This window comes from Pan troglodytes, chromosome 10, assembly GCF_028858775.2.
Source record: "Pan troglodytes isolate AG18354 chromosome 10, NHGRI_mPanTro3-v2.0_pri, whole genome shotgun sequence".
Taxonomy (NCBI): Eukaryota; Metazoa; Chordata; class Mammalia; order Primates; family Hominidae; genus Pan; species Pan troglodytes.
In genome coordinates, this window is record NC_072408.2 from 90,967,544 (window position 1) to 90,988,661 (window position 21,118).

Consider the following 21,118-nt stretch of genomic DNA (forward strand, 5'->3'; position numbering starts at 1 on the left):
ATTTTTCATCTGAACTTTTTCATATATATATATATATATATATATACACACACACACACACACATATATATGTGCATATGTATATTTAGCAAATAGTAATCAAAATTTATTGCATGCTTATTATGCTCCAGCCACCAGGCTAAGAGCTTTATATATATATCTTAATTAATTTTTGAAGAAGCTCTGAAAAGTTAATAACATTAAAAACTCATTTTACAAATGAGTAAATCAAAGCACAAATAGTTTACCCAAAATTATACATGCATAGAAATTATAATTAGTAATTAATGGACCCCGGTGTTTGCTTTTTAAACTACCATGTTTTAAACTGTGAGAAAGAATAATTTGCTTAAATAATTTTTAAGTTTGATGTAATCAACAGACACTACCTCCTAATAACGTATACTTCTGTATTATCAAGGCTATAAGTGACAAAAATCACTTGGAGCTACATAGAATGTTTATAACAGTGGCACAGGAGGTATCTCATGCAACTCAAGCCATAGAAATAGACTAGAAACAGAGTCTGAAGTGCAGAGCTTCGGATAGAAAGAAAGACACGAATAATTAAAAGCACAGAGTAGAAAATTGTTGCTAACAAATTATATTTTATTACCACTCAGAGACGAGATATGAATTCTTTCTGACCTACTTTTTGGAAACTCTGGCAAAAAGAGTCAAGGTGATATTGGCAGGGCTGGTATCTGTGAGATGAGATTTGTGATAGAAGATGCAGATATGTCAGGGAAGACCTCAGAGCAGAGAAAATTTTACAACCATTTCCAAGATTTACTTTACATCCATTTCCAAGATTTATTTTACAAAGATTCTTGCCAGACCCTTATGGAAGTCCTGGCCCCGCAAGAACCTGCACATTTGCAGGGGAGAGTTTTGCCTCCCTAGGACATCATGGAAGCACATCAGAAATAGGTCAAGAGCAACTGAAAGGGCCAGAAGCACAGCTGAGAGCAAGTGTTATTGAACAGGATATAAACAGAACATAATATGACTGTGGACATAAACAGCAGATGAAGTGGAAACAAAATTGTCTCAAATCCTTTTAATTTTTTATGTCTTTCTTTTTATCAATTTGTTCAATGGGCATTTACTGAACATATACTATGTGCTGCACACTATTCTAGATGCTATGGATACAGCAAAATATACAATGAAATTCTTGGCCTTCATGGAAATTACATCTCTGGGGGGAGACTTACAATAAACAAAGAAGTAAATAGATAAATTGCCAGATATCGTTAAGTACTTATTGGCAAAAATGGCTGAGGGAGGGAGAATTTGCTCCTGTATCCTATAGTCTGTCCAGGGAAGGACTCTCTAATACAATGCCAACTGAGAACAAACCTAAGGGTAGTGAGAGAGCACCTTACATTATATCTGGCATAGGAAGCATGAAAACAGCAAGTGCAAAGGCCCCATAGGAGAAGTATGCCTGGGGTGTACTAACTTTAGCAATGAGGCCAATGTGGCTAGAGTCAAGGAGGCGAAGGGTGGTGGGAGGAAGATCCAATCGGATCACTGGAAGCCAGTGAGCAAAAATAAAACCGCACATATCGTATTTATTCTGGTATTATGTAGGCAACCCCTATGTTGAAATATCATTTGGAAAAAAGATAAAAAGGATGGAATGGCAGGAAAATTTTGATTGAGCAGTTAACAATAAAGATTAAATTTCCAAAAAGATGTTGCTCTGAATAACATTGAATTGGCTAGATTATGACTATCTAGTAAATAGGGCCTATAGCAGAGACCAAATTAATTAGGAAGAAATTCTATAAACGTTTGCAGGATATATATATATATATATATATATATATATATATATATATATATGTATTACTCCATTTTCATGCTGCTAATAAAGACATCCAAAGACTGGGTAATTTATACAGGAAAGAGATTTAATGGACTCACAGTTCCATATGGCTGGGGAGGCCTCACAATAATGGCAGAGACAAGGAGGAGCAAGTCACGTCTTAAATGGATGGCAGCAGGCAAAAAGAGAGCTCCTGCAAGGAAACTCCCCTTTATAAAACCATCAGATCTTGTGAGACTTATTCACTATCAAGAGAACAGCACGGGAAAGACCCACCCCCATGATTCAATTACCTCCTACAACCCATGGGAATTAAGGGAGCTACAATTCAAGATGAGATTTGGGTGGGGATACAGAGCCAAACCATATCATTCTGCCACTTACGTGTATAGCTGGCATAGGAAGTATGAAAACAGCAAATCCAAAAGCCCCATAGGAGAAATATGCCTGGAGTGTACAAACATTAGCAATGAGTCCAATATGGCTAGAGTGAAGGAGGGGAAGAGTGGAAGGAGGAAAGGTCTAATAGGGTCATTGGAGGCCAGTGAGCAGAAATAAAACTGCATGTACTGTATATATCCTGGTATTATGTAGACCACCCTTACATCCAAATATCATTTGGAAAGAAGATAAAAAGGACGAAATGGCAGGAAAATATTGATTGAGCAGTCAGCAATGAAGATTAAACTTCCAAAAAGATGTAGCTCTGAATAACATTGAATTGGCTATATTATGATTATCTAGTAAATAGGGCCCATAGAATAGATTGAATTAATTAGGAAGAAATATTGAAAATGTTTGCAGGTTTTTAAATATGTAAACTAAAATGTTTACACTGAAAACCAATGTGAATCATCAAATAATGAAAAAGTAATATCAATTTGTAGAGCTTTATGAGAGAAAACATTATATTTCACAGGCAATGATTAGAATCTAATATATTCATTTATTTTTTGAACTACCTTCAATAGAGATTAAAGGCTAATCATCCTTAAGGCACTTTGGCAATCTAAAGAAAAAAATTACTTAAATAAGACAAACTTTAAGACAATGAAAACATTGAATAACCTAACTATGGACTGTTTAATGAGAGAGATTAGAAACAGGTTTTTTAAAAAAGTTACTAAAAAGCTTTGGCAAAAATATGTGTCATAGAAATATGACATAAAAGAATATCTAGGCAAAAATATTTAAATAGCAAAGAGTTTTATAGGAGCATTTTAAACAAACAATTTTTTATAGTTAACCAGATAAATTTCTACAAGTGCTAATATGCATCTTGTAAATAGTAAGGAGATTCTTTATTTAACTTTTACCATTATTTTATGTGTTGGTTTTATTTTCTAAAAATGTCTAAGCTTGATTTAGTTGGGTCTTTACTGAGTGACAGGGAGCAGAATTTTCATCTATGCCAGGGGTTGCCTAATTCCTCACTATGTAAACAGAAGAATAACAGATGAGTAAATAGTTTTTCAGAAACAAACAAGTAGTATTTGCACTTGTCATTGTGACTTGAAATTTAGAATACTCGTTTAGGACACTAATCCTTTTTCTAGCTTTTTATAGAATGCTACTAATAAAATAATATCCATTGGTTAATCTCATGTAAAATTTACTTTTTCTTGCACATTGTTCTGAGTCACATAATATAATGGGTTTTATTTGGTCATGAGGAGGCAGGGCTAATCCATTTTTATGATGGAATAATAAACAAGGAATTTATGTTTGGGTAGCAGCAGTATCTTTATATATGGATGATTGATGCAGTTAGTAGTTTGTGGTGGTAGTTGATTAGTAATTTCTGTCTTGTCTTTTTTCCCTCAGAAATTAAAACAATCTCTTGTACCCTTAGGGAGTTAAAAAATTTGCAAAGGTATTTAGAGTGAATTTATTGACGGACCAAGATTATCTGGATGGATTGATACATGGATAAATGGATGAGTGGATGGATGGATGGTAGATTGATAAATAGGTGACAAATGCAATCTACTCCAAAAAGTTTATGCCCTTCCCCTGGAAAGGCTACATTTTCTCTCTTGTTCCTGGTAGACATTAGGATAATGAAAATCTGTGAGAAATAAGAAAAAGATTACTGCACCTAGTGTCTGTGGCAGTGAAACAAAGTAGGTCATAAGGGTCACCAAAAAAAAAAAAGAAAAAAAAAGAAAAGAGAGAGAGAGAGAAAAGAAAAGAAAGAAAGAAAGAAATTAGGTTGTCAGGCAGACTTTTCCAGTTTTGGCTTTGATGCAGGACTTCTCCAAACAGCAGTGGGAATAGAGCAATCAATCACAGCAGGTGGAAGTGTCAAATGAAAACATTTTGATGAATGGAGTTGGCAGAAATACAGCAGAAGAATTCTCTGGGTCAGTCAAGCTATTTTGCACTTACATACATTAGACAAAGCTGGTTTCACCCTCATCAACCCAGAATAGAAGAGACAGGTGGGGTTACCTGTTTCCTGATAAATCCTTTTAGGTAAGTTTATAAAAGAAATATTGATAGTGCTGGATGAAATCAAAAGTCATCAAGGGAGATTGACCAGAAAAAAAAAAAAAATATATATATATATATGATTGCATTTAATGGTTATTCTGGGCTCTCCCAGCTTGAGGGAAACGGTTATATTTTACACCTCTAATACTATACTAATTTTATGATTTATCAGTTAAGCCATAATATAAAGGGAAATTTGAGTTGCAAATGGTGCATTTTTTATTTCACAGATTGAGCAAATTAGGTGATTCATAATCTATGAAAAAGAGGGTTCCAAAAAAGTAAAGATATTTCAGATCAAATTAGGAAAAATATGTAAATAAATAAATAGCAAATGCTAGACATCAAATTTAGTTGAATACTAGACACATGGAAATTCTTTTGTTTTATATTGTATGGGACAAAGACCATTTCAGTACTTAAAAATATATCAAATTGTAGTTGTGTTCAACTGTGATAACTAGTACACACTCACAGTTACTCACATAACTCACACTTATGTAAGTGTGTACTAGTTCAGCTGATGAATTGTCAGCTGAACTGCTGTTCTCAACCGTTCAGCTGATGAATTGTCATCCGGGAGACAAAACTCATTATTTCTTTGTTGTTGTTGTTGTTCTTATCAAAATCTACTCACTGTGCATAAGTGCCTTACTTGCTAACATATGGATAGACACTACTATCCAAAACCAATTTTAATGTTGCACAACTCCATGGGTTGCGAAGGGATATTTTTCTTTTAAATAAAATCTATTTAGAGAATGGGGCAAACATTTTATCTTAGAAAAAAGGTTGTAAATTATTTCTCTGTGCTATTATTTTGGAAAATCATAATGTTTTCTCTGTCTTTAGAATTCAGAACACATAGTGAGGGGTAAAAAGTTGGATGGAAAAAAAAAGAGTGTGCTAGAAAGTTTCTACTTTATCATTACCCCAACATGAATAGCAATCTGAATGGTGTAGTCAGAAGAGTGTATTTGATGACAAATCTGGTCATTATTAGACAAAATATTCCCTTGTATTCAGACTCATGAAATGGCACTATATCCTGAGCCTGGAAATATTTTCCATTTGTGGGGAAAATGATGAATGGTATTTAATTGCCTATTCACATTTTTTTTTTATGCCACAGTGAGTAGAAGATTTGATGTGGACAAATTTTCAACAAATAGACATCTGGTATCCTTGAATGTGTACAATCAAATATCTCTCTTCTTTTCTCTACCTCAACTTACCCCCAAGTTTTAAAATCATTGCAAGAGAAGACTTTTTTAAATATATGGAAACTTTTAATAACATATTGTCCAAAAAGCTTTCTTTTTAAATTTTCTTTTGTCACAGAGGAAAAACTGAATGGATATAAAGTAGATTTTTATGCAGACAAGTAATAACAGTTTTTTAGGAAGTAGTGTGACAATTAATATTTGATGTGAAATACTAACAGATATTGTGCATACTGCTGTTTTCTAAGACCATAAACTCATGAAGTAGTTACTATAAATGTGGTACTACACAGTTTTATTTCATTTTCAAGTTTCATGTGTATAAACAAAGCACATGATTTTCTAGCCATGAATTAGTGTTCTAGCAACATCTTTACCATTCATCAATCACAGTGATTTTCAACGATTTATTCTCTATCACCTGACTTTACTAAGTACAATCTCTCTTCCTGTCTCTCAATCCCTTTAAAATTTCTAATTCTCATTGAATATTTTCCCTTGCCTTTCAGCAACAGGAAGTTATCCACATATTAATGAAGATCAAAATAAAGGCAATTCATAGGGCCAATAAATATTTTATATAATCTAAAGTTATTTTGTTATTTTATGTTATCTGTATTATAATTTGATTATGTAGGATTACCATATTTATGCATATGCAAACACAACTTAACAGGCATTTTTTAAATTAACTTATGAACTTAGATTATATCTGTCTATGAATTCATACAAAATTAACAATCTATTCATTTGGGCTCAATAATTGTGCTAATTCATAACATTCGGTAAATTCTTGGATTTACTCTATTATCAGATTCTAAGATGGACAAGATGTTTTCATTATTACAAGTAATTTTAATCATATCTAGATTTAAATGTTGTAGTTAAATCTGTAACTTTCTTGCCTGTAATTCCCAGTCTAGGATGAGGAATTCATCTGCACTGTTACATTCAGTTCTGTTTTACCTTTTCCAAGCAACTTTACTAAGATTATTGCTTTCAGCTTAATAATGACCCAACAAATCCTATGCCTCACAGAGGCACTTCAACAAAGAGGTGGATAAGGTAGGTAAGGAAGAAAATCAGTTTATATTCCAGGGTTTGAGATGTATATTCTCAAATGTAACCTCATAGCATTCTACTGGCACATTACTCTAAAATTAATTTACCCTGTTTGGTATGTAAGTTTTCATGAAAAGCTTCTTGAGAACATAAGGTTTCTATTACTCCAGTTTTTTCCAAAAAATTCTCAGGTAGTGCCTGTACATAGTAGCTACTAATTAATATTTGTTTCAGTGAATCAAGGGATCACATGGTGTTGAATTAGGCATAAACATAATAATAATTGCATTGTTTAGTGTTTATATTTCCATCACTGGGCTAAATATTGAATACATATCACATTTCATGTTTAAAATAAGTACATGATGCAAATATTATCCCCAACACATTACATTCCCTAATCCAAATTCAATGCATACTAAGATTTTTGTAGTTATTTGATGATTTGATAGTATTGAGACTAAGGATTATTGCTGCAATGGGTATTATCTAATACCAATTAGATTCTTCCTGGTATTAGCTAATACTATAAAGGTAATTTATTTGGAATGGGAAAAGGGAGTCATGTGATAAATTAGGCTTACAGAAACAAAGAATTTGGTATATTTAATATACTTCTATCTGCCATTTGAATATAAAAAATTGATATACTATATAATATAGAAAGATTTTACTAGCTGAGACCAAAAATGGTTGAATATGTCATTTTATTCAATCTGCAGGTCTCGGCATTTCATGTTAAGTCATTTGGACATGAGTGAGATGGAGCAGATTTGTGAGAATGTTCCACATTGGAAATTCAGAAGCTAAGATATAGCTCAGAATTTATTATCAGTAAATGTCATTCACCAGAAAGTAAGGACAACCTATTTGTTTAAGTATTCTATTAAGACAAAATTCAAACACATATAAATTATATAAAATTATATAATGCTATACAACATCTAGATTTAAGAAATATAAATGTATTTTATTTGCTTTATCTAAAGTTTTAAAGAATTATTTGAAAGTAAGTAAATATAAATATCTTAATGGCTCAGTATGCATCTCTCAGAAACTTAAAGACTATCATAAATACTTCTCAAAATCACATTTTTGGGGGAAGTCCAATAATATCATTTGCAGCTGATTATTTCAAACCAGGATCCAGTCAAGAATCACATGGTACATTTATTTAGACCAGATTTAAAAAAAAATAGTATTGACCTGGGAAACTTGCTCCAAACATTTGTGGCAGATTAATAAGGATAGGAAAGGAAAATCTATATGCGGTGTATCAGTTATCTATTGCTGCCTTACAAACCAACTCAAACATGGTGGCTTAAAACAAGCACTATCAATTTAACTTACAATTTTGTGGTTTGGCAATTTGTGCTTCAGCAAATAATTTCTTTTGTTCCTGGCTCGATTCTCTAATGCATCTGTGGTCAGATGCCAGCTAGTTGCAGGATGGCTGAGAGAGGTGGGCTTACAATGCCCCTATTTATATATGTGATGGTTGGCATTGTGTCAGCTAGAGCAGTAAGAACAACCAGCCATATGTCTCTCATCATCTATCAGGGTAGCCTGAGCTTGTTCAAATGCTGTCTCAGCCAGGTTCCCAAGAGAAATCCTACTGGAATAAGTGAGTTTCAATGTCTCTCAGATTCAATGTATGGAGAAAGGTTTTACCTTTAAATGGAAAGGACTGCAGAATTTCATTTGAAAGGGATTTGCATAAGATGGGTTTGAAGAATCATGACCCATTTTTTGTAATCTGCCACTCATACATTGCTTTAAGATGTTCACCATGTGTAGAATACAGCAGAACTAACTGTTTTTCAGTCATTTTTAAAAATTATTGGTTCAAAGTGCTTGGGTAAAATTTTACTCAAAACTTACAAAACTTTCTACATGGAAAAGTTTTGACAAGATTCTTACCATCCCATGGGTCTCAAGAAAAGGAAGAAGAGAGAAAGAAACTCCACAACCCCCAACCCCTGACTTCAAGAACCTCAGGCAAAGGCCAGGCCAATATCCAAGATAGAAAGGGGAGAATGTGGAAGTTAAATTAAAAATCAAAATCTTAAATTGCATTGTGCTGTGTTGGGCTTTTATAATAATTATGACTGGGGAGCAATGAGGTCTTCCAAGATTCTCATTGAGAGACAGAATATAGTTCAGTTGAAGCCAGTGATTGAAGATAAACTATTTTTTGTTTGTATTCTGCCAAGGTATTTCTAAAACCAGTTTGATTTTGTGTGTTTATTTTGTTTAAATTTTTATATATACTTGCACTTCATTCCAGAAAGAGTATAGAGACTCTATGTATTAAATAAGTAAATTTAAGTGGCAGAGTGGTGAAGAAGTAAAGCAATAGGGAAGACATTAAGAGACAAGGGAGAGAGTATACCAAAAAATATCCACAATTTTTTATTCTTTGCTGGAGTGGTTCATATAGCCAATTTCAAGTGTCCCAGTAGCCAATACAAAAAAAAGCAATCAATATATTCAATTTCATTATTTACAGTGATTGTGAATAAAAGCAAACCAGTTGCTATGGAGAATAAATCATCAGAGAACAGATATTTATTAATCAGCTGCTGTATGCTAGACAATGAGAATTTTGTGATCAGATAAGTTCCTTGCCTTCATGGAGCTCACCATCCAGTGTGAAAAAAAATCATTAGACAAATATTTAGAAGTGTAAATGAGAAGTACAGCATATAGGAAATGACTGTTTCCTCTATTATACTTGCTTGGTATTTCTCTGGCATGTGAAAATTATCAGAATTTGCATCTATTTGGAAATGGGAGTGTATATGTATTTCTATTTCCACGTGTATAATGCACCATTAACCAATATTTAACAGGACTTTAGCCTTTCTCAGAAATTATAAATTGTTTTAGGTGAGAATATATATTTTTCAACATTTTTATTCCTTGCAAAAACCTCTACAATTCAGTTGTTGAATTACACTGTAATATATGAGTGGTTTTAGGTGTAGTCATTGGAACTCTATCTACAATAATTGTGGAATCTGAAACTTTACTTCTATCCTTAATGCAGTGGCTTTTTCATGCGTAACACATTGCTCATTTTCCAAGAAAAGTACAAGAATGGTTAACAGAAGTGGAAAATAGTTTTAGAAATAGGGTTATTTTAGCGGCAATCCAATATAAACAAATAGTAATGCGGTTAATAGTGAGAACTTTATTCTTGTGCTGACTAGAAACTTCTGTTCTGTTTATATTGTCAGCCTAAAGAAATCCTCACGAGATTTTATAGCCCATTTCCAGCTAGTCGAACAGAATATTTTCTGGTAGAAATATTACAATGCAATGCTTCAGTTTTAAGTTTCAAATAAGCAAATAAAAGATATGTGGGGAGAATATTCTGAATCTAACGGTGAGTGTATTCTGAAGCCAAATAATAATTAAGGATTAAAGTATTGTCATGTTAGCTTAAGCTGTCAGGAAATAGTTAATAAGTGATAATGTCACATGATCCTTGGGGTGTTGCTTCATCAGCCAGATACCTCTGTGGCCAGTGGCACCTTTGCCTGAGTATTGCTTGTGACTGCTGGGCTCATTCTGCCCCCTTGTCTGGGCATGCTGCACTCAGCTGAAGCTACTGACCTGAATCTCACACCTGCCAAGGGCAAGCCAGGGGCAGAGCAGCAAGGCACATGTGAACAAGTGAGTGCAGGGTCTAGCTACTGCACAGCCAGGCACACCGGCTGCTGTGGCAGGGCAAGTAGCTCCAGCTGCTGGCATAGGTGCCAGCTCCATGCAAGCTGTGGCTGGACCAGATGTACCACACACAGCTTCTGCTTCAGGCACTGCAACTGGATGAGGGGAATACAGTGACACCTGGAAGCTTGGAGATGCCAGAAACCACAGAGCCTCAAAGAGGGTGTCACAGCCCTGGCTCGGGGAAGCACTAGGTCTGGGCTCTTCCAAGGTCTGCAGAACGTCTCTCCTCCTTGCCTGCAATGTGGCAACTGGGCAGGGGTGGGGAGGTGCTGTTTCAGCTCTGATTATGTTATAACTCTTCCAATCCCACAAGTTGGCAGTTCCCAAGTTTTTGTCCTGTGTCCAGAAAGAATAAGTTATGTGGACAACTGGAGGGTGAGCAAGGTGGAGAGGAGCTTCTTTGAGTGACAGTAAAACTCTCAGGATACCTGAAATGGGTAGCTCCTTTCTGCAGGCAGGTCATTCCAACATCTGTTTGAGTCTGGCTGAGTCTGGGGTTTTTATGGCCTTAGAAGAGAGGAAATATGTGCTGTTTGGTCCATGGATAGCCACGAGTGGGCCCAGAAAAAGCACCATAATTTCTCAGTCTGGGCTGTGGACTCCACCCAGAACTGGCAGCCCGGGCCCCAGGCTTCAGGCCATCCCTGGCTTGAAGGTGGCGTTTCACTGGGACCTGCCCCTTTCTACCCAGGAATCTGTCTGCCTCCTACTGCTATCAACATGCCATCCACAACTCCTAGGTTGTTAATGCTGAGGGTCGCCTGTAGGCCCATTCCAAGCCACCCTCATGCTCCCTCAACCTCCCTCCCATGCTCCTCAGTGCCCAAAGTCTGGAGGGGGTGGAGGCAGAAGGGGGCTGGTGTGTCAGCATTGCCTGGGATGAGCACACACCTGGCCAGGTCACAACAGCTTTCCCAGCTTGGCCACAACTTTGTTCCACCCCCATTTGAGTGCAGGGAGCGGGGAAAAGCCAGACAGCAGGAGCAGGCACTTTCAAGTCTGTGAGGGAGAGGGGCTTCCTGGGCCTGGCCGAGAGTGTAAGAATGTCCAGGTCTGGAGACATGGCTGGGTGGCTGCAGCTGTGCCTGGAAATGCGGAGCTCCAGCCCTGCTAACTTGGTAGAGAACGTTGCTCCAGGTTGTTCCTGGCCCCTGCTAGGTCCATGGAAGTTGCAGCCCCAGCCACGCCTCCCCTGCTGCATCTGGCATCCCTGCAGCAGCTGCTCCAGATGGGCCACCACTGCCATCAATAAGTTTTGACATATTTATTAATTAGAGTATAAGATAAGCTTCTGTTAACCAGAAAAGAGAAAGGGACCATTAAATCAGTGCATAAAAAATAAAAATTTACTTCCACTAATCCTAATGGATAGGACCCAGGTTCGATACGGTAGTACTGATGGCTTCAAAACTTGGCTTTCATCTTGGATTCAAAAGGTGTTGATTTAGGTTGTGCCATCATCCAGACAGAAGGAAGAGAGAGAGGGCCACAGGAATGCATTGCAAATCTTTTCAAGTTGAGTCCTGGAAGTGGTAATCATCACTTAAACTCAACAACTATAGGAGTGAAAAAAACTTAATCTCATGGGTTTGTGGAGCTACAGAAGGCTGAAAATGTAATATTTTGAAGAGCAGATAATATCCACGTGTTTGGAAGAAGGGAGAGCATGTACTGGGGACACCTAGTAGTCAGCCATAAGATATTCTATCCTAACCAAAATTTCCTAAAAAATACTTTGGTTCTCAGATTTATAGATCTTACTTTTATATTTTATAATACACGTGCCTTAAATACAATTAAAAACAGTTAAGGAATAGGCTTACCCATAATTTCAACCTTTGAATTTACCAAGTATTTTCTATTCCATCATGTATTTTCATTTAAAAAAATTGTGTAACATTGTTATGAAAGGTTATTAACATTCTGGTTATACATGAAAATAGTTTATGGTCATTGTCCATTTTTATTGCATTTACTCATCATACTGATAGATAAATTATATTTCCTGTGTTTAACTGTATGTGTCAGCACACCTCTCAGAAAACTTTCTATATTCATTGAGAATTTTGGCACTTGACCTATATTCTTTACCCATAAGCTCCTGTAATGATTATAGATAAATACAGTGTCAATCCATCATCTTATCCTCAATATTCATTGAAAAGAAAATCGAATTTTGGGATTAATATGGCCCTTAGTAGACTATAATGTTTATCCAGAAATGTAAGACTTGCTCCAGATATGCAGGACATTTTTTTCAAGTAATAAAAAAGAAAAAAAAGAAGAAATGTATGACTGCCTCAGAAAAGTGTGTGGGGGCTATCTCAAATAAGGGTTTTTACAGGATATCTTTAACTACATTGGTGTATCCCTTAAAATCTGGAGCCTAGCCCTTAGGTTTCCAGAAACAGAAATGAAGAAATCATCAATCTCTCAAGGAGAAGTCTCAGTAATCAAGTAAAGTGAGACAAGGCTGATATATATAAAATATAAAGGTATATTAGGTTAAAATAATTGCTGGTCTGAAACAATTGCATAAAAACACTACTTTATAAATATTTATGAGGATGAATGTTTTGCATAACATAGCGTGCCATTGGGGTATAGATAGACAAATTCACCCTTTAGGAAATAATACTCAAATTAAATAAATAACTTATCTAAATAATGTAATATAAGACAATGAACAATGAGACAGAAGTAAAATATCACTGTCTTTAAACTTTCAGCCTTCTAACTTAAAAAACAAGTATTCCTCATATCTTCAAGGTGTTCAACAAATAATTTGCTTCCCCTCATCTGATATATGGCCCAGTCTTCAAAATATAGTTAACATTGTTTGAAATAGTATATAGTAATACTGGGAATACTATTTTCCTAGCACATTTATTGATTAGACATGTGTTCCCTATTGATACGTAATGTGACTGTTAAAATATACGTATTTCTCATTTTTATTGTAGGTCTACTTTAAGGATCTATGTGATTTTGGTAATACATTAGCAAATTTACTAATTTCTAATTTAGCAATATGCTGTCTTCATTATGATGATCTTGTGATAGCCCTTCATTTCTTATAAGGTACGACACCTGTATTATACAGGATATAATTCAGTTGTGAGTAAGTGAAAAATAAAATTTCAAAATTTATGTGGATTAAACACAACATAAATTTTTCTCACACATAAATAGGTAATGGATAGATTCAGAATTAGTAAATCAGCTCCACAAGCATTAGGACCTAGGGTATTACTACTTTGTTTTTGTAGCAAACTCAATACCTGGTTTCTTCTTCATGCTTCGGTCCCAGTAAATGAATTCAAATTCTAGACACAGAAGAGAAACTAGGAGGAAAGAAGCATTCTCTCTGCCATTAAGTGTGGATACTAGAGGTAACATATACCATTAACACTTCCATTAACACTTAAGTCCCACTTAACAGAACTTAATCGCCTATAATTATAAGAAAGCCCAGGAAATATTCACTTATATTCAGAGATATTTCTGCTAAATTGAAAAAAAATATATGTTAAAATAGATAATGGGTGTCCATTATTTTCTGGGTAGTCTCTCAATTTAATTATCTTCAAGAATATGAAGCTTCTTCTTGTATAATTCATTCAAGTACACTCTAGATTGATTATCTCAAAGGCTATTTTAAAAACCTGGAGAAATCCTAATAGATTATTTTGGGGAGAATTTATAACTTAAACTTTCTATACGTAACACTGCATACTGAGAAATCTTGAACAATATAGAAAGTTGATGAAAAGGGATAAAATTTCAGAAATTCCTTGCATTTTATATACCCATATAAAACAGAAAATATGACTTAGAAAGACGTCATTTATATTAGCAACAAAATGTGTAAGACAATGAAGAACACATTGAGATATCTTAGTAAACAGTGATTTTCTCCCTGAACCTTTATTTACATATATATATATATATATATTGTTTTCACTAGCAAACACTTGCAGAACATTAGGTAGAATCAGTGGCAATGATCATTCTAATTTTTTTGTTGTTTATTTTAAAGGGAAGTTTTAAAATTTTATCTCATATGTATCATATTTCAAACATTGTTTATAGAGTATTAAAAAAGGAAAGAAAGAAAATATATGAGCTAATCATCTATTTCAAGGTGTAAGACTAAGAACAAAAAAAAGAACGAAAAAAAGAACGAAAAAAAGAACAAAAAAAAGACCAAAAAAGTAGAAGTAATTATAGCAATACAATAATAAATGTAGATCAAAGCCAGTGAATAAAATTCAACAAATAAACTTTTTTTTGAGATTTGTGTACTCACAGAAGAATATGTAAAATGTGGAACCCAAGTTTAGAAATGTAATTACAGACTAATCTCAGTAATGAAAACAGACACAAAAATACTAAATAAAATTACAAGAAAACCCTCAATCTAAATAACAAAACAAATTTAGAAAAAAAAAATCTAGAAGACAACAAAGCCATGACCGTGATTTTTCCCAGATGTGATGAGAGGAAAATATGGTTTCATATTGGTCTCTATAAACTATACATATAGGGTTATGGCAGTCATTTTAGCAACTTAACTGATTAACCTGCTGATTTGTAAAGTGTTTTTATCTTCAATAAATTTTGAAATTATCTAATTACTTTTTTTCTGAACATATTGAAATAACTACTTGGTCTCTTTCTTTTGCTCTGTTAATGGGTCCATTAATATCATTTAGTGTGAAAGCAGTTTTTTTTCTCTCATCACATCTGGAGAAAACCACTATGGTGATGGCTTTGCTACTTTTAAGGGTTTTTTTTTTTCCGAATTTGCTCTATTTTATATTTTTAGATTTAGGGTTTTTGTTGTGATTGTATTTAGTGTTTTAGTGGGTTTTTTTTTTTTTCATCTGTTTTCATTACTGAGATTGGTCTATAATTAAGTTTCTAAACTTAAGTTCTCTGTTTTACATTTTTTTGTGCAAGTAAACAAATCTCAAAAACAATTGTTTATTTGATGAGTTTTATTCACTGGCTTTGATCTACATTTATTATTGTTCTTATTTCTATAATTTCCTTTCTTCTATTTTTTTGAGGGTACTTTCCTTTTCTTTGTCTTACACCTTGAAATAGATGAATAGCTCCTACACTTTCTTTCATTTTTAAAGAGTCAATAAGCAATGTTTAGACATTTTTTTCTGGTTACCGCTTTAGTTGCTTTCCACAATAACAGCTTTTCTAAGAATTCTTTTGTGTTTATTCAATTTTTATTTATAATATCAGTTTTTAAATATCTAAATTACATTTATTAATTTTTTTAGTCAGTTTATATGACACTGATTCTTTGAAAATTGATGAAAGTACTTTTTGAAATTAATACATAATTTTAAAGGTCAAATGTAATTCAGAAAATAACGCATATTCTTCAGCTTCTGTGACATGTTTTATATCTGTCCATTAGATCAAGTTTGTTAAGTATGTTTTCAAATTGCATATTTTTATTAGTTTTATCAACTATTATTTAAAGATGATAAAATCTCCCACTATTATGGTATTTTTCACACACTTATTGTAATATCATTTTTAATTAGTGCACATTAGTAGTTTGATAAATGTTTTGAAATATATATATTCACTTTCTCAATATGTAGTAACCTCTTTTTTCTTTGGATACATATATTTTATAAAATAAATTTAAGATAATTATTCTTTATATTTCACTCAGTAATTTTCAAGTATAAAGTTCCCCCTTTTCAGTATACCTTTCTGTGAACTTATATTTTTGTGAATATTTTATGTATGATTATGATATATGACAATTGAAATTCATATGAAATATTTTTACCACCTTAATTTATGCTATGTTTCCTTTTTTAACTTTTTGTCTTCTATTTTAGTTTTATAATTCAATTTTTCTTCTCATTCTTTTGAAAATTTATTGCAGTTCTTCTGTTGATTACCTTTTCTTTTTTCTTTCCTCTTTGGTTGTTTTTAAGATGTTCTTGTTTTGCAGTTTTACTATGATGAATCTAGGGGCGGAAGTTTTGTTTTATTCTGCTTCATGTTCATCATCCCTCACTATTTTCTAGATTTTCAGAAACTACGTTGGACCCTTATTATATTATTTTTAACCCTCTTTTGTATTTCCTTTGTATGTCTTTGTGTCCTCTGTACAATCTGATACTTGACACTTTGCACATTTAAATTCAATTTTTAAACTTCTAGATGTTCTATGAGGGATCTGTCTGCCCATTTACCACTTGGAGTAGATCTAAGGCTTCCAACTCCATCTCCTATCCCTGAGCAATATTATAACTCAAGTCTCTAGGTATCTGAAGTCATCAAAGGTTCTCAGGCCTACCAGATTTTCTGCAAGGGCTTATCACAGTGGTTTCTAACTTTCTACTGTTTACATCCTCTGGAAAGTTTTCTTATTTCCTTACATATTCAGGTGTGCATTTTGTACGATGTTAACTTCATATTGTCAAGCATATCTTATGTCTTGGAACTGGGGTATTTTCAAAATAACTTTTCAAACATTGACAGAACTGAAGTCTGCACTTCTCATATGCGTCTATGTCATGGACTAACAATATGAAATTTTTTAAGAGAGATATTCTATTACTTTTAAATACATTTACCTTTTAGTAAAAGAGTATTTTCTTCATACACAAATTTATTTTACGTCAAAACTGATTATTCATGTTAGTAAATATTACGTTTAAAGAGTAAAAACGTTATCACATTACTGTTAAACCATAAGAACTCATGTGGCCACCTTTAGTTAGAGAGTTATGTCAGAACAAATTTAACTGGAGTAGATAGAAACGAAAATGTAATATTTTAAGTAAAGACTGAAGGTAAAGTAGAAATAAATGCTATTCTATTAGATGCCAAAACCACAGAATAGCTTTACTACGTATCTGCAGCACTTTTTGCATAAAGCCATATGTAGCTAACAAAATTCTTTACTTCTACTAGAAACAGATGTATTTGAAGTATGAAGGTGTCAGAGTAATCCTTCCTTCACATTGGATTTTATAAAGCTGTCACTGTGTAGTTGGATTTCAAAGCTTTACTTGCTGCCTCAATGTATAAAAGAAGGAATAATCAGGAGGCCCACAAATAAAAATTACTAGAGAAAGCGGTATCCTTAGGCATGTGATCTTCTAGTTATTCTTGAATCCTCTTTCTCCCTTGATTTTCTCTCAACCAACTTGCCCCACTCCTACAAATACATACACTGTTGCGCATTCTTTAAATTCTATCTTGATAATGCCTTTCTTATTTATTCTTGTGTTTATGTCTAATTTTGTTGGCAATTTTGGATTGCCATAGACAAATAATAATTTTCAAAGTTTTGCTTCTTTTCAATTACTCCCTTACTCTCATCTAATTGTATAGTTTCTACATTGATAACTTCCAGAGCTGCATCTTATATCCTATCTGTCTTTATATTCAACTCATGGTATGAATTACTAACTATAGATATTTGATGTACCTGAAACTTTTTCCTGGCAAGCTGAATGTATTATTTTTCCAGAAAATTTCTTCCTCTTGAATCCCCCTTTCCTGTTTATGACAGAATTCTTGTCCTATTCTCCCAATCTTCTTTGACCTTGCTTGTCTGTTCTCCCTAACAACAAATCTAACAATTGTCAAGGTTAGGCTTGTATTATCTTTCTACATTTATCAACCATTTTCTTCTGTAATTACTATAAAATATTTTAAGCATACATTAGCTATTAGAAAAATATAACATATATATTTATTTTTGTATTGATGGTCAGATCTTAATCTCTTGCTGTGTTTAATTCAGATTTATTTTTCTATTTTAAATAAATTATAGCTTTAAAAATTGAAGGCTTCTCTCTATATATTTACTTATATATATAGACTTCTCTCTATGTATATTTTTCTGATCACATGCCCATCCTTTCATCTCTTGAGTACCTGCTTTTCTGAATTTGATGTTTATTATTTATATTTATTACTTATTTTCATTATTTACAAATATATAACACTGGTTTATATATTTTAAAATTTTGTATAAAAGGTATGACATCGTATATACCTCCTGAATTTTTTCACGTTATGTTTTTGAAATTTGTTCCTGTTGATATCTGTATCTCTAGTTTATTAATTGTGATATGCCAGAGTATAAACAGAACATCATTTGTCCATTTGAATTTTACAGAATATTTAGATTAATTCTAATTTTTAAATGTTGAAAAATGCAGCAATATTCTTATAAATGTCACATTGTGCAGATGTATTAAAGCTATATATAGTATCTACTAGTAGTAAAATCACTAGGGTATAGAATATGTTAGTTTTCAGTTTTCCTAAGCTTTTGTTAAATAGCTTTAGAGAGTGGTTGAATCAATTTTTATTTCCTGTAATTAATGAGATTTCCATTGCCCCTCAACCTTATTAACAACTGTTATTAAGAATTGTTTTGCCAGCTTCATGCCTTTAATCTTAGCACTTTGAGAGGCTGGGGCAGAAGAATTGCTTGAGGCCAGGAGTTCAAGACCAGCCTGGGCAACAGAGTGAGACCCCATCTCTAAAAATAATAATAATAATAATAAAAGCCAGGGGCAGTGGCGTGTACCTTTAGTCCCAGCTAATTGGAAGACTGAGGCAGAAGGATCACATGGAGTTCTAGGCTAAAGTGAGCTATGGTCACACACTTTAACTCCAGCCTAGGGGACAGAATGTGACCCTGTCTTGATAAGATGCAATAAAATTGTTTTAATTTTTCCCAGTCTACTGGATAGAAATGATATCTGTATTTCCCTGGTTACTAATGAGATTGCCACATACTTATTGGCCATTTTATTTTTCTTTTTGCAAATTGCTATTCATATTCTTTGCTCACTTTTATATAAAGATGATGCTTCTTAGATTATTTTATTATGACTTTAAGAAGCTCTTTATTCATAAAAGAATGATAATTATAACTAACATTTATATGGTGCTTATTAGGTTTAATAGACTTAAAAATGTTTTCTATTTATTAGCACATTTCATGGACACTAATTCTATTTTGGTTATATATGATAAAATATGTTTTATTTGACTGCTGCCTTATAATGTACAGAATATATTCATTTTGGTATATTTAAATTCATTAGCCTATTTGTTTTTCAATATCTCTAGGAGTTTTTTGTTGCTACAAAGGTATTAATATATTTCCGTATATATCCTTTTTAAGTAGTTAACATCTTTATTTTCACATTTAATTATCTAATACCCCTGGAGTTTACTTTCAGCAACATTGAGATCTGCTTATTATTATTTTCACAAGAAGACTAGTTGTCTCATCACCATGTGTGTTTTCCTGCTGAATTCTTAAATCTTCTGTCACGTATAAACTTTCCACAATTGTGTGAATCTGTGTCTGAGATCTCTATTATGTCCAATTGGTCCATTTATCTATTCCAATGTCAACATACTTTACTACAATTAGTATAACTACATAATATATCCTGGTAGGGATATATTTATTCATCTGCCTTGTTCTTTTAAAATTGTTTTGGTTATGCCCATTCTAATTATTCTTGACAAGTTCATTTTAAAACCATATCAACATTTTTGGAATTAGATTGGCTCTGTAGATTGTATTTTAGAAAAACTGTAATATTCATGATATTAAGCCTCTTATATATGAACAGAATTCGATTTTCAGATTTTCATTTATGTTTATCATCTTTTATGTTTTTGAATAAAGTTTTGTCATTTCTGTCTTTTAAAGATCTATACATCTTTAATAGATTGGTACTTCATTATTTTTTGATAATGTAAGTGACAGAATTTTCTACATCAGCTATTTTTAAAAAGCATTTGTTAACATTTAATAAACCTCCCCCCATGTGACTTTAAGTAACCAAGACTAGCCCCATACTCATAAACGCTTTTAATCTTCTCAGCTCTTCTGCTGAAGAATTTGGCTTTCATGATGATAGGCTGCTTTGGGTACTTTTCCTTCCCAAGACAGAACATTTTAGTAGGCCTAGAATAACAGAGAAATGGCTTATAATACACCATAGCAGGTACCAACTCCCTGATGAGTATGAGGAAAGATGCCTCCCAACCCACACCTTCTGGGATCTAGGTAGGCCATGTTTTAGATACGCATACTAACACAGTCACTGTTTGCTCCTGCCAGTGAATCAAGACCAGTAGATTCATCGAGAACTCTAGCACACCAGGACAAGAGCTGTGTCAGGATGTTACTCTAGTGTCAGCTCGAACTTAGTTTTGAGTGTTTATTCTGGCATATAATAGCACAAATTTAATTCCATAACATTCTTTATTTTCCTTTCTCCATATTCAGTTTCCAGATTCAGATTCTTAACCATCTCATTGTTATTTTTGCAGGAGACAGTAGTTTTCCCTCTTGCTTTGTACAGTCATTAGACATTCTTCATCTTTCATCAGTAATATTCTTAAAGTACATTCCCAGCTAAGAGCCTTCTATTTTTATCTATTGCCAATATGACAAATTCAAGACTTGTTAAACTTAAATACATGACCTTAACATGCCTTGCATGTTTAGACTCATCTACTCTTTTTCCATTTTGTGATCTGTTCCCAAGCTCACATGGCTTGTGGTAACTTGTAGTTTATTGCAGGATACCAGCATGCCTGCCCCAGTTACCTGCTGACTGTGGCTAGATGGTGCCTTTAGTTTTTTGACATGTGGTCCTCTCCAAAGGGAAGTTCACTACACGGCAGCTTGATTATTTTGATTATTTAAAGCCAGCGAGGAAAACAGCCTCTTCACAAGGCT

General features: G+C 33.4%; 1 non-coding gene across 1 annotated transcript; it reads right to left on the reverse strand.

The window, feature by feature from the left end:
- Window positions 1–20,445: 20,445 nt before the first annotated feature.
- On the reverse strand, window positions 20,446–20,574 carry LOC112205142 (small nucleolar RNA SNORA3/SNORA45 family). The gene has a single exon (XR_002938995.1). It is a non-coding gene; the product is annotated as a small nucleolar RNA SNORA3/SNORA45 family (small nucleolar RNA).
- Between the last annotated feature and the right edge of the window lie 544 nt (window positions 20,575–21,118).